The sequence below is a fragment of the Macaca nemestrina genome (genome assembly GCF_043159975.1).
Source record: "Macaca nemestrina isolate mMacNem1 chromosome 4 unlocalized genomic scaffold, mMacNem.hap1 SUPER_4_unloc_5, whole genome shotgun sequence".
Lineage (NCBI taxonomy): Eukaryota > Metazoa > Chordata > Mammalia > Primates > Cercopithecidae > Macaca > Macaca nemestrina.
This window is the reverse complement of record NW_027257559.1, coordinates 188,728-202,159: the sequence shown is the minus strand read 5'-3', so window position 1 is coordinate 202,159 and position 13,432 is coordinate 188,728. Positions and strand designations below refer to the sequence as shown.

Below are 13,432 nucleotides of genomic sequence, written 5' to 3'. Positions count from 1 at the left end.
GGCTCATGGGGTGAGCCAGCATTGGCTGGACATGTGGAATGACCTGGAGACAGGAACGGCCTCTGGGAAGACGGGCTCCGAGTCCCCCTTTTGCTGAGCATGGCCTGTCCCTTTCAGGACCCCTTTTGATGCAGCCGGGTACTACCAGCTGGCACTGGCAGCTGCCGTGGACCTGGGCAACAAGAAGGCACGGCTGAAGATCTACACGTGGCCGGCCACCATCTCCCACAACTTCCTCCTGGACCGCGAGAAGTCGATCCTCTTCTACCAGAAGGCCAGGACCTTCGCCACAGAACTCAACGTCCGCAGGGTCAACCTACCTCCTCTGCCACTCTGCGGGTGGGCCCCCTGGTTGACCCCAGCCACCCTCGCTGAGGACAGCATCCGAGGGAATCGGTTTTGTGCAAGGAGGATGGTCTCCTGCCTCTCCTGGTGTCTCCGTGGCTCATTTTCTGGGAAATGGAGGCATGAAAACAGGGTTCAAATAGCAATAAATGGTTTTTTTTGCAATAACATACCAAAGTCCCCAGGGCATCCTTCCCTGTGTGCTTCCTGGGCTATGTCTAGGGGCCAGCTCCTTCCCTGGTGGCAGCCCTCTTGGGGATGAGAAGGACTGTGAGTCCAACAGACCTGGGCCAGGTCACCATGAGCCTAGGTTTCCTCGGCGGCCAGAGGGGAGATGGTGGTGGAACTCTGGGCAGCTTCCTGCTCTCCCTGCTCAGAGCTTTTGCTGTAGGTCTCGTGCCGCCGTTGCCTTTAACCTTCAGGCCACTGTGCCCGGATGTGGGGGATGCTAGTGTCCCTGTTCGCCATTGGAGAAATAGAGGCACAGAGAGGTTAGGTGTCTGGCTGACCGTCACACAGCAGGTAGGGGCGGAGACGCAGAGCCCAGTACACTGACCACCACACCACCCTGTCAGCCTGCAGCCAGGAAGGTGTCCCCCATTAGGACCCAAGGTCAGCTCCTGGACCTCTCTTGTGGTGTCAGGAGAGCCACAGGCCAGTGAGGGTGGCGACGGGCATCCCTCAGTCAGTGTCCTCTGCTCCCAGACTTGGTTGGGCCAAGCCTGGCTAGTCCCACCTCTGGCCACTGGTCAGCCCTGCGGGAAGTGAGATGCAGGGATCTCCACCTGTGTAGACGCTGTTACCCAGTATTGAAAGCCTTATCTGGGCTGACCACAGCTATCCCCACATGCCCCTCCCCTTCCGGCCCCCGGCCCTCATCCCAGTCCCAGGAATCCCAGGTTTTCCTGCTTGGAATCTCTGGGCCCCAGGGAACACAGCTCACATGGTCTCTTTGCCAGTTTACGGCAAGGAAACCGAGGTTCAGAGACTGTGGGTGTCCCACGTGATTCTCACGTACACTGCACTCTCCCAGGCCCCTCTTTTAAACACTTTAAATGAAGTGACTTTCACATCACATGCAATTAACTATTTCAACGCGATTAATGTGGTGGCATTTCTGTATTCACAGTCCTGTGCAACCACTCATGCCATCTAGTTTCAAAATGTGTTCATCTCCCCAGAAGAAACCTCCCATCCTCACTAAGCAGTTACCCCTCCTTGGTATCCCCAAGCCCCTCGTTTAATGGAAGGGGAAACTGAGGCCCGCAGAGAGACTTGCCAGTGGATGGAGCTCTGATAATAAGGAATCAGGCACCCATCTGCTGGTTCAATCCTGGGTTGGTTTTCCACCCAGCAGAGGTGACAGAGCCAGGAGGTTCTGGGACCCCATGCTTGCAGCCAGAGCCCTACCCTGAGCCTCCCCACCAGGGGGCAGCAGAGAGCTTTCCAGAACCAGCCGCGGGGCTGGCAGGAAGCAGCGCGTCAGAACTGCTGACAAACCTCACGTGGACTCCAGATCCCTGTCTCTGGGGGTTGGGCTTGGGAATTGGAGAGGAGGCCGCATGATTGGAAACGAAGACAGCACGGCCTGGCTGGAGCAGCCGGAAGCGCCGTCACGTTGCCTGAGGACAGACGTCGTGCCCGCTGGGTTGGACCTGCAGCCATTCTTCTCGGGGTGGGGTCCCTAGGTCAGGGTTGCTCTTGGTCCCCGACCTGCCTCAGAGTCCGGGGGGCTTTGGAACTGTGCCTCCCCATCTCCACCCACCCTGGCTGGTGCCATGAGGGGCCTGTATCCTGGGATCCTGTTCCTCTTGGGCAGCAGAGACTGGGGGACCAGAGGAGATGACGGGTCTTCAAGCCCCACATTCAAACCCCAGCCCACCCCTGACAGTCTGGGGGTTCGGGATGAGGGAGTTGATGTCTCTGAGCCCCAGTTTTGCCATCACTAAAATGAGGCCGACATACTGGGGCAGAGTGCCAGCCCCCGGGCTAACAGAGTCCTGTTTCCTACTGACAATCCCTCTTACCCCTAGGAACAGCTCCAACAACCACACACTAGAGAACACTCAACCCAGGCCAACTTGTCAGAGGCACGAGAACCAGAGCGACTCCATCTTGAATGGGGGCTGGGTAAAGGGAGGCTGAGACCTGCTGGGCCGCATTCCCAGGAGGCTAGGCATTCTTAGTCACAGGATGAGATAGGAGGTCCCCACAAGATACAGGTCATAAAGACCTTGCTGATAAAGCAAGTTGCAGTAAAGTCGGCCAAAGCCCACCAAACCGAAGATGGCCACGAGAGTGACCTCTGATTGTCCTCACGGCTCATTATGTGCTAATTATAATGCATTAGCTGTTACAAGACACTCCGACCAGCGCCGCGACAGTTTACAGATGCCATGGCAACATCTGGAGGTTGCCCTACATGGTCTTAGAAGGGAGGGCAGAAACTGTCAGGTCTGGGAATTGCCCACCCCTTTCCTGGAACACTCATGAAGAGTCCAACCCTTGTTTAGCGTATGATCAAGAAATAACCATGAAAATGGGCAACCAGCAGCCTTTGGCACCACTTTGCCTATGGAGCAGCCATTCTTTTTTTTATTTTTATTTTTATTTTTTTTTGAGATGGAGTCTCGCTCTGTTGGCCGAACTGGAATGCAGTGGCGTGATCTTGGCTCACTACAACCTCTACCTCTTGGGTTCAAGCGATTCTCTTGCCTCAGCATTCCTAGTAGGTGCGATTACAGGCACCTGCCACCACGCCCAGTTAATGTTTTGTATTTTAGTGGCGACAGGGTTTTGCCATGTTGGACCAGGCTGGTCTCGAACTTCTCACCTCAGGTGATCCACCTGCCTCGGCATCCCAAAGTTATAGGATTACAGGAGTGAGCCATTGCGCCTGGCCAGAGTAGCCATTCTTTTATTCCTTTCCTTTCCTAATAAACTTGATTTCACTTTATGGACTCGCCCTGAATTCTTTCTTCTGTGAGATCCAAGAAACCTCTCTTGGTGTCTGGATCGGAACCGCTTTCCAGTAACAAACTTGCTTAACCTCTCAGACCCTTTTTCTCTTCATCTGTAACCAAAGACAAAGACTCCCCCGAGGTTCCAAAAGTGTGGAGAGAACGCATGGGAAACGAGGGGCACAGAGTTGGTGTGCAGAACCAATATCACAAAGTGAGTGTCAAGCCACTGTCATACTGGAAGTAATATCATGCTCTCCCCCACAAGTTATGAGGAACAATATCACAGGGAGGTGTGTACCTTCTCCGGTAGTGGGACTAGTATCATCATCTCTTCCTTTAGATGACAGGAACGATGTCACAGGGTGGGTGTACACCCCGTGTGTTTTTGGAAGCAATGTCATTCTCTCTTCTTCTAGGTTTTACGATTCACATCACAGGCGGGGTGTACACCCCTTATTATATTGGATGGCGTCTCATCCTCTTTCAACCTGTATCTTTAGAACAATATCCCATGGGGGTTGTATATCTCTTCAATATTGGTAGTAATACCATCTTCTCCTTTCCTGGATATCAGAAACAATATCACAGGAGGTGTGTACACCACTTGCAATGTTGGTAGTAATATCACCTCTCTCCTGTGGTTATTAAGGACAAAATCCCAGGGCGGCTGTACGGTTCCTACTTTATTGGGAGTAATATCATCCATTCACCCCCTGGATATCAGGAACCATATCACAGAAGAGTTGTCCACACCCTTCGATATTGTCAGCCATGTCATCTTCTTCCCGCCAGGATATTAGGAATGATACCCGAGGTTTGGGGGCGGTTTACACCCACTGCGATATCGAAAGTAAAATCAGCCTCTTTCCCACTGGATATTAGGAACGATATCACGGGTGTGTGTGCACCTTCTGGGATATTGGGAGTGCTATCAGCCTCCACCCTGCTGCATATCAGGAACAACACAAAGGGGGCAGGGTGGTTACATCCCCTGTGATATTGAGAGCAATACTCTTCTCTTTCCCCTGTACATTAGGAACTACATCACAGGGGTCTGTACACCTTCAGCGATATTGGGATTCCTGTTATCCTCTCCCCCATTGAATGTCGAAAACGATATCACAGAAGGGTGTACACCCCCTGCAATATGGCCAGTAACATCATCGTCTCTACCTTTGGATACTAGGAACAACATCACAGAGGGTGTGTACAGTCCCCTGCAATATTGGGCATAATGTTATCCTCCCTTCCCCTGAATATTAGAAACGATATCCCTGGTGGAGGGAGGTGGAGTACATTAAGAACAACATCACTGGGTGGCTGTACTCCCCCTGCGATATTGTGCGTAGTATCATCCTCTCTTGCCTAGGATATTAAGAACAATATCACAGGAGGGGGGTACAGCCACAGTCCCTGTGTTATTGGGAGTAATAGCGTCTTCTTCCACTCTAGATATAAGCAACAATATCCCTGGGTTTGTGTACATCCCTTGCGATATAGGGCATATTGTCATTGTCACCCAATGTGGATATTGGGTGCAGTGTCTCAGCGGGGTTTACACCTTCTTCGATATTGGGAGTAATATCATCCTCTCCCCTCAGGATCGTAGGCTAAATGTCGAAGGGGTTTTACAACTCGTACGATATGGGCAGTAATAGCATCCTATCCCCACCTGGATGTTAGGAACTATATCACAGGGGACTGTACACTTCTTGGCATATTGGGAATCTTATCATCCTCTCCCATTTTGGATATTATGAAAAATATTAGAAATGAGGTGTACACCCGCTGAGATATTGAGAGTAATATTATGCTCTCCTCTTCGGGATATTAGGAACAATATTGCAGGAGGTGTGTACAACCCCTGTGATATTGGGAGTAATATCATTCTCTCTCTTTGAATATAAGAAACCATATCACAGGAGGATGTTTCCCCCCCCCCCGGTGATACTGGGAGTCATATGATGTTATTCGGAACAATAGCACAGTGGGTGTGTAAAATCCCTGCAATATTGCCACTAGTATTATCTTCTCCATCCCAGGATATAAGGAACAATGTCACAAGGGGATGTACACCCCTGTGATATTGGGGATAATATCTTCCTCTCCCCGGCTGGCTATTAGTAATATCTTCCTCTCTCCGGCTGGATGTGAGGGAAAATATCACAGTGGAGGTCGACGCCCTTTGTGATATTGGGAGTAATATTATCCTCTCGCAGGTTGGATAGAGGGAACAAGATGACCGAAAGGATGAATACACGCTGCGGTAGTTTCATTCATGTCAGCCGCTACCCCCTGGTTATTAGGAATAACATCATAGAGGAGTGAACACTTTCTTCGATACTGGGAGTAATATCATCTTCTCAACGCCGGATATCAGGAACAAGCCTATTAATTGTTAATATTAATGAATACAATAAAAATTGATACTAATCATCATTACTAATGACAATAAAGATACTAAATATTATTGATTCAAAATGTTAACGATTAGTATTAATAATTAATAATCATAACACTATTAATAATAAAATAATGGTATCAATAACTAATGTTATTTAAATCACTACAAAGTGATACTGGCAAAAACACAATAATTAATATTAAGAATTAATATTAATAAATGACATGATTATTAAAAATTAATTTTGGGCATCCATCATCATCTATTTAAATTAATTATCAATATTAATGAGAAAATATTAATTGATAATATTATTGATAATTATTATAATTGATTCTTAATATTTAATAAAAAATTCTATCATTGTTCCCTGAGGAATATTCTGAAGATACACACACGTCTGTGAAAGAGTTAATCATTTCCAGAGAGAGAAACGATACTACTCACAATATCGAAAACAGGATGTGAGTCCACAATGTGAGTCCACAATGGCTCCCAATAGCCAAGGGGGGGAGAGGGGGTGGCTATTGGTCCCCACCTCGCGGGGGGTGGCTCACCCCCCTGCGAGGTGGCTCCCAATAGCCAAGGGGGGGAGAGGGGGTGGCTATTGGTCCCCACCTCGCGGGGGGTGGCTCACCCCCCTGCGAGGTGGCTCCCAATAGCCAAGGGGGGGAGAGGGGGTGGCTATTGGTCCCCACCTCGCGGGGGGTGGCTCACCCCCCTGCGAGGTGGCTCCAATAGCCAAGGGGGGGAGAGGGGGTGGCTATTGGTCCCCACCTCGCGGGGGGTGGCTCACCCCCCTGCGAGGTGGCTCCCAATAGCCAAGGGGGGGAGAGGGGGTGGCTATTGGTCCCCACCTCGCGGGGGGTGGCTCACCCCCCTGCGAGGTGGCTCCCAATAGCCAAGGGGGGGAGAGGGGGTGGCTATTGGTCCCCACCTCGCGGGGGGTGGCTCACCCCCCTGCGAGGTGGCTCCCAATAGCCAAGGGGGGGAGAGGGGGTGGCTATTGGTCCCCACCTCGCGGGGGGTGGCTCACCCCCCTGCGAGGTGGCTCCCAATAGCCAAGGGGGGGAGAGGGGGTGGCTATTGGTCCCCACCTCGCGGGGGGTGGCTCACCCCCCTGCGAGGTGGCTCCCAATAGCCAAGGGGGGGAGAGGGGGTGGCTATTGGTCCCCACCTCGCGGGGGGTGGCTCACCCCCCTGCGAGGTGGCTCCCAATAGCCAAGGGGGGGAGAGGGGGTGGCTATTGGTCCCCACCTCGCGGGGGGTGGCTCACCCCCCTGCGAGGTGGCTCCCAATAGCCAAGGGGGGGAGAGGGGGTGGCTATTGGTCCCCACCTCGCGGGGGGTGGCTCACCCCCCTGCGAGGTGGCTCCCAATAGCCAAGGGGGGGAGAGGGGGTGGCTATTGGTCCCCACCTCGCGGGGGGTGGCTCACCCCCCTGCGAGGTGGCTCCCAATAGCCAAGGGGGGGAGAGGGGGTGGCTATTGGTCCCCACCTCGCGGGGGGTGGCTCACCCCCCTGCGAGGTGGCTCCCAATAGCCAAGGGGGGGAGAGGGGGTGGCTATTGGTCCCCACCTCGCGGGGGGTGGCTCACCCCCCTGCGAGGTGGCTCCCAATAGCCAAGGGGGGGAGAGGGGGTGGCTATTGGTCCCCACCTCGCGGGGGGTGGCTCACCCCCCTGCGAGGTGGCTCCCAATAGCCAAGGGGGGGAGAGAGGGGGTGGCTATTGGTCCCCACCTCGCGGGGGGTGGCTCACCCCCCTGCGAGGTGGCTCCCAATAGCCAAGGGGGGGAGAGGGGGTGGCTATTGGTCCCCACCTCGCGGGGGGTGGCTCACCCCCCTGCGAGGTGGCTCCCAATAGCCAAGGGGGGGAGAGGGGGTGGCTATTGGTCCCCACCTCGCGGGGGGTGGCTCACCCCCCTGCGAGGTGGCTCCCAATAGCCAAGGGGGGGAGAGGGGGTGGCTATTGGTCCCCCACCTCGCGGGGGGGTGGCTCACCCCCCTGCGAGGTGGCTCCCAATAGCCAAGGGGGGGAGAGGGGGTGGCTATTGGTCCCCACCTCGCGGGGGGTGGCTCACCCCCCTGCGAGGTGGCTCCCAATAGCCAAGGGGGGGAGAGGGGGTGGCTATTGGTCCCCACCTCGCGGGGGTGGCTCACCCCCCTGCGAGGTGGCTCCCAATAGCCAAGGGGGGGAGAGGGGGTGGCTATTGGTCCCCACCTCGCGGGGGTGGCTCACCCCCTGCGAGGTGGCTCCAATAGCCAAGGGGGGGAGAGGGGGTGGCTATTGGTCCCCACCTCGCGGGGGTGGCTCACCCCCTGCGAGGTGGCTCCCAATAGCCAAGGGGGGGAGAGGGGTGGCTATTGGTCCCCACCTCGCGGGGGTGGCTCACCCCCTGCGAGGTGGCTCCCAATAGCCAAGGGGGGAGAGGGGGTGGCTATTGGTCCCCACCTCGCGGGGGGTGGCTCACCCCCTGCGAGGTGGCTCCCAATAGCCAAGGGGGGGAGAGGGGGTGGCTATTGGTCCCCACCTCGCGGGGGTGGCTCACCCCCTGCGAGGTGGCTCCAATAGCCAAGGGGGGAGAGGGGTGGCTATGGTCCCACCTCGCGGGGGTGCTCACCCCCTGCGAGGTGGCTCCAATAGCCAAGGGGGGAGAGGGGGTGGCTATTGGTCCCCACCTCGCGGGGGGTGGCTCACCCCCCTGCGAGGTGGCTCCAATAGCCAAGGGGGGGAGAGGGGGTGGCTATTGGTCCCCACCTCGCGGGGGGTGGCTCACCCCCTGCGAGGTGGCTCCCAATAGCCAAGGGGGGGAGAGGGGGTGGCTAATGGTCCCCACCTCGCGGGGGGTGGCTCACCCCCCTGCGAGGTGGCTCCCAATAGCCAAGGGGGGAGAGGGGGTGGCTATTGGTCCCCACCTCGCGGGGGTGGCTCACCCCCTGCGAGGTGGCTCCCAATAGCCAAGGGGGGGAGAGGGGGTGGCTATTGGTCCCCACCTCGCGGGGGGTGGCTCACCCCCTGCGAGGTGGCTCCAATAGCCAAGGGGGGAGAGGGGTGGCTATTGGTCCCCACCTCGCGGGGGGTGGCTCACCCCCTGCGAGGTGGCTCCAATAGCCAAGGGGGAGAGGGGGTGGCTATTGGTCCCCACCTCGCGGGGGGTGGCTCACCCCCTGCGAGGTGGCTCCAATAGCCAAGGGGGGAGAGGGGGTGGCTATTGGTCCCCACCTCGCGGGGGGTGGCACCCCCCTGCGAGGTGGCTCCCAATAGCCAAGGGGGGGAGAGGGGGTGGCTATTGGTCCCCACCTCGCGGGGGGTGGCTCACCCCCTGCGAGGTGGCTCCCAATAGCCAAGGGGGGGAGAGGGGGTGGCTATTGGTCCCCACCTCGCGGGGGTGGCTCACCCCCCTGCGAGGTGGCTCCCAATAGCCAAGGGGGGGAGAGGGGGTGGCTATTGGTCCCCACCTCGCGGGGGTGGCTCACCCCCTGCGAGGTGGCTCCCAATAGCCAAGGGGGGGAGAGGGGGTGGCTATTGGTCCCACCTCGCGGGGGGTGGCTCACCCCCCTGCGAGGTGGCTCCCAATAGCCAAGGGGGGGAGAGGGGGTGGCTATTGGTCCCCACCTCGCGGGGGGTGGCTCACCCCCCTGCGAGGTGGCTCCCAATAGCCAAGGGGGGGAGAGGGGGTGGCTATTGGTCCCCACCTCGCGGGGGGTGGCTCACCCCCCTGCGAGGTGGCTCCCAATAGCCAAGGGGGGGAGAGGGGGTGGCTATTGGTCCCCACCTCGCGGGGGGTGGCTCACCCCCCTGCGAGGTGGCTCCCAATAGCCAAGGGGGGGAGAGGGGGTGGCTATTGGTCCCCACCTCGCGGGGGGTGGCTCACCCCCCTGCGAGGTGGCTCCCAATAGCAAGGGGGGGAGAGGGGGTGGCTATTGGTCCCCACCTCGCGGGGGGTGGCTCACCCCCCTGCGAGGTGGCTCCCAATAGCCAAGGGGGGGAGAGGGGGTGGCTATTGGTCCCCACCTCGCGGGGGGTGGCTCACCCCCCTGCGAGGTGGCTCCCAATAGCCAAGGGGGGGAGAGGGGGGTGGCTATTGGTCCCCACCTCGCGGGGGGTGGCTCACCCCCCTGCGAGGTGGCTCCCAATAGCCAAGGGGGGGAGAGGGGGTGGCTATTGGGAGCCACCTCGCGGGGGGTGGCTCACCCCCCTGCCGTATTGGAAGTAATGTCAGCCTCTCCTCTCCGTGAATATTAGGAGCACTATCCCAGGCTAGGTGTACGCCTCCTGCTCTATGAGACGTCATATCATTCTCTTCCTTCCATGATATTAATAACAGTATCACAGGCCGGGTGAACACAGCTTGCCATACTGTGATTATTATCATACTCTCCCCCTCCGGATACTAGGAACCATATCACAGAAGACCTGTACTCTCCCTGCGATATTGGGAGTAATATCATAAGCTTCTTCCGTGAATATTAGGAGCAATTTCACCAGGTGGCTGTCCATTGTTTGTTATGTTGGGTTTCATGTCCTACTCTTTCATCGTAGATATTAGGATTAATGTCACCACGTGAGTGTACACCTACTGCGATATTAAAACTAGTATCATGATCTCCGTCCCTGGATATTAGGAATGACATCACAGGTAGGTGTACACTCCTTGTGTTATTAGGAGTAATAATATGATTAATTATTAAACATAAATGATTGATTTTAATAATTATCAATGACACTATTAATTAGTAAATACAGTTATTAATTTTGGATAACGCTTTTACATATGTGATTATGCATGCTTAAAATTAATTATTAATTTTAATGTCATTTAACAGTATTATTAGTTCTTAATATGAATCATTATTTTATTACCAACATCTCTTAGTAATGATTTAAGCAACATTAATTGTTGAAATCATTATTTTATTATTAATAATATTACTATTAATTATTAATATTAATCATTAACATTTTAAACCAGTATTAATTTTTACTCTTAATTATGATTATTAATATCGATGATTATTATTAATTTTTATATTTATTTATATTAATAATTAATAGACTTGTTCCTGATATCCAGCGGGGAGAAGATGATATTACTCCCAACATCGAGGAAAGTGTACACCCCTCTATGATGTTATTCCTAATAGCCAGTGGGTATAAGATAACATTATTGAAACTACCGCAGTGGGTGTCTGTCCCCTCGGTGGTCTTGTTTCTTATATCCTGGGTGGGAGAGGATGATATGACTCCCAATATCGCAGTGGGTGTAGACCTCCCCCGTGATATTGTCCCTAACATCCAAAGGTGGAGAGGATGATACTTCTTTCGATTTCACAGTGGGTGTACACCACCCCTGTGATATGATTCCTAATATCCAGTGGGCGAGAGGAATAGTCTCAATATTGCAGGAGGTGTACACTGCCGAGTGATATTGTTCCTAATATTCAGGGATGGAGAAGATATCACCCCCTATAGAGCAGTGGGTGTTCACTCCTTCTGTGACATTGTTCCTAATAGCCAGCTGGGGAGAGGAAGACATTACTCCCAATATTGTAGGGGGTATACACCGCCTTGTGATATTGTTTCCTATATCCTGGGAGGGAGACGATGATGCCAGCGGCAATATCGCAGGGGGTGTACACACCGCCTGTGATATTGTTCTGAATATCCAGAGGGAAAGAAAATGATATGACTCCCAATATCACAGGGGGTGTACATCCTCCTGTGATATTGTTTCTTATAATGATATGACTCCCAATATCACAGGGGGTGTACATCCTCCTGTGATATTGTTTCTTATATTCAGGGGGAGAGGATGATATGACTCCCAATATCGCAGGGGTTGTACACACCTCCTGCGATATTGTTCCTAATGTCCCAAAGGGGAGAGCATAATATTTCTCTCAATATCGTAGGGGGTGTACACCTACTTTGTAATATTGTTCTTAATATCCACGATGGGAGAGGATGATATGACTCCCAATATCACAAGAAGTGTACAGCCACCTGTGATATAGTTCCTAACATCTGGGTGAGGAGAGGATGATATTACTGCCCATACCGCTCGAGTTGTAAAACTGCTTTGATATTTTGCCTATAATCCTGAGGGGAGAGGATGATATTGCTCCCAATATCGAAGAAGGCGTACACCCCCCTGTGACACTATGCCTAATATCCACTTTGGGAGACGATGACACTACGCCCAATATCGCAGGGGATGTACACCCACACTGGGATATTGTTCCTTATATAGAGAATGGGAGAAGATGCTATTGCTCCCAATAGCGCAGGAACTGTGGCTGTACACCCCTCCTGTGATACTGTTCTTAATATGCTAGGGAAGAGAGGATGATACTACACCCAATATTGCAGGGGAAGTACACCCACCCAGTGATATTGTTCTTAATGTACTCCACCTCCCACCACCAGGGATATCGTTCCTAATATCCAGGGGAAGAGAGGATAACATTAAGCCCAATATCGTGGGGCAGTGTCACACCCTCTGTGATGTTGTTCCTAGTATCCAAAGGTAGAGACAATGATATTACTGGCCATATGGCAGGGGGTGTACACCTTTCTGTGATATCGTTTTGGACATTCAGTGGGGGAGAGGATAACATGAATCCCAATATCGCTGAAGGTGTACAGACCTCTGTGATGTAGTTCCTAATATACAGGGGAAAGAGAAGAATATTGCTCTCAATATCACAGGGGGTGTAACCACCCTGCCCCCTGTATATTGTTCCTGATATGCAGCGGGGTGGAGGCTGACAGTACTCCCAATATCCCAGAAGGTGCACACACACCTGTGATATAGTTCCTAATATCCAGTGGGAAAGAGGCTGATTTTACTTTCGATATCGCAGTGGGTGTACACTGCCCCCAAACCTCGGGTATCGTTCCTAATATCCAGGCGGGAAGAAGATGACATGGCTGATAATATCGAAGGGGGTGGACACCTCTTCCGTGATATGGTTCCTCTTATCCAGGGGGTGAATGGATGATATTACTCCCAATAAAGTAGGAACCGTACAGCCACCCTGGGATTTTGTCCTTAATAACCACAGGGGAGAGGTGATATTACTACCAACATTGCAAGGGGTGTACACCCCTCCTGTGATATTCTTTCTTACATCCAGGAAAGGAGAAGATGGTATTACTACCAATATTGAAGGGATGGACAGCCCCCAAGAGATATTGTTCTAAAGATACAGGTTGAAGGAGTATGAGATTCCATCCAATATAACAAGGGGTGTACACCCCGCCTGTGATATGAATCGTAAAACCTAGAAGAAGAGAGAATGACATTGCTTCCAAAAACACACGGGGTTAACACCCACCCTGTGATATTGTTCCTGTCATCCAAAGGAAGAGATGATGATACTACTCCAACTAACGGAGAAGGTACACACCCCCTGTGATATTGTTCCTCATAAGTTGTGGGGGAGAGCATGATATTACTTCCAGTATGACAGTGGCTTGACACCTAGTCTGTGATATTGCTCCTAATTTCCAGTAGGTAAAGTACGATGTTCCTGCCAAGAGAGTAGTGGATGTACAGCTGCCCTGTGATATGTCTCTGAATATTCAGGGAAACAAAGGAGGACATTACCCCAAATCTCCCAAAATGTGTGGTATGGTTGCTAATATCCGGAGATGCAGAGGATGGTATTTGTTCTCCTGTCGCAGGCTGTGTACACACAACCTGTGAAATTGTTCCTAA

The 13,432-nt window shown here is 53.1% G+C and overlaps 1 long non-coding RNA gene across 1 annotated transcript; it reads right to left on the bottom strand.

Moving 5' to 3' along the window:
- Positions 1-396: 396 nt before the first annotated feature.
- On the bottom strand, positions 397-2,515 carry LOC139361057 (uncharacterized). Its single transcript, XR_011618624.1, has 3 exons — positions 2,373-2,515; positions 631-802; positions 397-452 (listed from the first exon to the last, which is right to left on the bottom strand). It is a non-coding gene; the product is annotated as an uncharacterized lncRNA (long non-coding RNA).
- Between the last annotated feature and the right edge of the window lie 10,917 nt (positions 2,516-13,432).